Raw genomic sequence first — 2,824 nt, forward strand, 5'->3', positions numbered from 1 at the left:
TAAATAAAATATTAATAAATAAATATAAATAAAAATAAATGTATAAAATAATATAAAATTTTAAAAAAATTATAAAAATAAAATAAATATAAATAAAATATTAAAATATTAAATAAAAAATTAAAAATAATTAAAAATAATAAAAAATTAATAATAATTACAATTATATTTAATTAATTGTAATTATTATTATTATAATAATAATTGTATTTTGATAATATTCAAAACTATTGAAAACCATTTCTATTTCTCTGTTTCTCCGAGACCTGGTACTACAACACATGGCCGGGTAGTAGCCCCCGACCCGAGGGTTTGCTTTAAAATACACATTCTAAAACACATTTCAAATGCTTTACAAATTGCAGGAGAAACGTTCGGTTGTTGTTGTTGTTGTTGTTGTTGTTGTTGTTGTTGTTGTTGTTGTTGTTGTTGCAGGTTGAACGTCTCCACCAAGAGCTGTCCTCGCTGCAGCTAACTTGGCTCACAGTTCCACTGTTCCATTGTCAATCACAGTGATAATTAGTTCTGGCCCAGTGCTCTACTGTATATCACCCTGGTCCGGTCCGCTCCTCTGAGCACGTAATTATTTTGTAGTCCGCTCCCCAGGTTTTCCCTGCAGCATCTATACCTCGGGATGGAGCGAACATCTCAGACTTCACACTCTATGGATCCTGAGATGGTGCAGGTGCAGGGCCGGGCCTCGGTCACCAGGGAGTCCAGAGTGTCTGAGTTCGAGTGGTAGCTCAGGTAGTACTCCTGCAGCTGAGAGTTCAGGTCCTGCTCCTGCTTGCGGACCTTTTTCCGGCGCTTGTGATTGACCGAGTGCTGCTGCAGCTGCCTCACGGTGTTGGGGTAGCGCCTCCACGACACGTAAATAACCAGGAGGATCAGGGACACCGACAGGAAGAGTGCTACGCCGCCTGCGATTATTTTATGGAAAGCCATGTGTTCAAACCGCATGTCCGTCGCCGTTTCAGGAGGAGCGGGAGACGCGGGGCTGAGGGTCACGGGCTCTGACGCCATCCTGTCCCGACCGTCAGGTCCGTAACAACGGAGGGAAAGGTGTAAGCGATAGCTTGTGTCGAGTTCAGGTTGACGAGCCCCCTGGTGGTCAACACACCTGACCTCTCCAAACACGAGTAGCTTTTCACCGCGTCCACAACTCGCTCTCCCTGCGCAGACTTGGGGCTGCTGCAGATCATGCTGACGTCCTTGGAATCTCTGACGTTTCTCAGCCACACCATCAGAGGGCAGATGGCGGGACTGCAGTCCCAAGAGTTCCCCGCCAGGCTAATGGTGGTCAGGGAGGTCCACAGAAGCACAGCCTCCTCCGGCACGGTGCTCAGTTTATTTGACTCCAGATTGAGTGTTTGTAGGTTGGGCATGCACCGAAAAACTGACGGATCCAGATTTTGTATTTCGTTTCCTGACAGGTCCAACTTCTGCAGTTTCTGCCAGGTCCAGGGTACCCCTATGTTCATGGAACGTATGCGATTCCACTGCAAATAGAGACTCTGGAGGCTTGTAAGGCGTGGGAAAATGTAGAAATTCATCCTGGAAAACTGGTTGTGCTCTAAATGGAGCTCCGTCAACTTGAACAGGCCCAGAAACGTTGTTCGCGCGAGGCTGCGTAAGCGGTTGTAGCCCAGGTCCAGGAACTCCAGGCTGCGACATTCCAGGAAGGTTTGAGGAAAGATCTTGGTGAGTCCGTTAGAACGCAGGTGAAGATTCTGCAGCTTCCTCAGGCCGTAAAAATGTCCGGGGTGCACGGACTGGAGCTGGTTGTAGGCTAGGTCCAGGTTCCGCAGGTTGGGTATGGCACTGAACGTGTTGTTGTGCAGCAAGCTGATTTTATTGGAGCTGACGATCAACTCCTTCAGTCTTCTCACGCCGTGGAAGGCCAGGGCATCGACCGTATGGACGGAGTTGTGGTCCAGGTAGAGCCAGATCAGTTGGTTGAGGTGAGCGAACTGGTAGGGCAGGAGGACCAGCAGGTTGTTGTAGCGCAGAGACAGACCTTGGCATCCGGCGGTGATGTTCTCGGGGACGCCCTGGAAGATTCCCGACTCACAGTACGCTATCTTCCCTTCGCAGCGACAACTGGCGGGGCACATCCTCCCCCCCCCGCCGAGCAGGAGCAGACCGGCAGCCTGCAGAAGGAGACACCACAACCTCCGGTCCGACGTGGGCAAACCTGTTGGGCACAACGCCATCGAGGGGATTAAGGAAGTGGGCTTGGAGACAAAAAGGAAACTTTTGTTCTTTTTAATTCTAAAAGGAGCGGATCATCCGTCGACTGAGACGTCCGAGACTCAGATCTGCTCTTGTGTTGACAAATCTGTTGTGTTTGTCTGCTGCTGGTGGTATATGTGGCTGGGAGATTTTAAACAGCAGCAGCAGCAGCAACAGCAGCAGCAGCAGTAAAGCACCACCTCGTTATTCCGATGCACAGCAGCTAAGAAACCTGTCTGTGTTTATGTGTCGTCTGGCGGCGCGTCAGGAGGGAGGGAAGGAGAGCGAATCGACTTACCCATCCTGACTCGGTCAACGCAGGTACGGTATAAAGAACACACAGGCAACTGCTCCCAGATCAGAAAATCCACGCAGTCCACGCAGGGTGTGTGTGTGTGAGAGAGAGAGAGAGAGCTGGTCCAACATGGAGCTGCACAACGTACGGAGGACGAGGGGGGGAGAGAGAAAAAAAAACAAGTTCTCTGCAGCGGTCCACAGCTGCCCAGTCTCTGCCCAACGCTGGGAAAAAAGAGAAGAGACTTTAGAGGCTGTGTGACACTTCATCCTGATGATGAGGGGGAGGGAGGGAAAG

The 2,824-nt window shown here is 49.5% G+C and overlaps 1 pseudogene; it reads right to left on the minus strand.

Moving 5' to 3' along the window:
- Window positions 1-259: 259 nt before the first annotated feature.
- Window positions 260-2,784, minus strand: LOC103398321 (leucine-rich repeat transmembrane neuronal protein 4-like; annotated as a pseudogene).
- Window positions 2,785-2,824: the final 40 nt, after the last annotated feature.

The sequence above is a fragment of the Cynoglossus semilaevis genome, chromosome Z (genome assembly GCF_000523025.1).
Source record: "Cynoglossus semilaevis isolate Cse_v1.0 chromosome Z, Cse_v1.0, whole genome shotgun sequence".
In the NCBI taxonomy this organism is placed as follows: Eukaryota; Metazoa; Chordata; class Actinopteri; order Pleuronectiformes; family Cynoglossidae; genus Cynoglossus; species Cynoglossus semilaevis.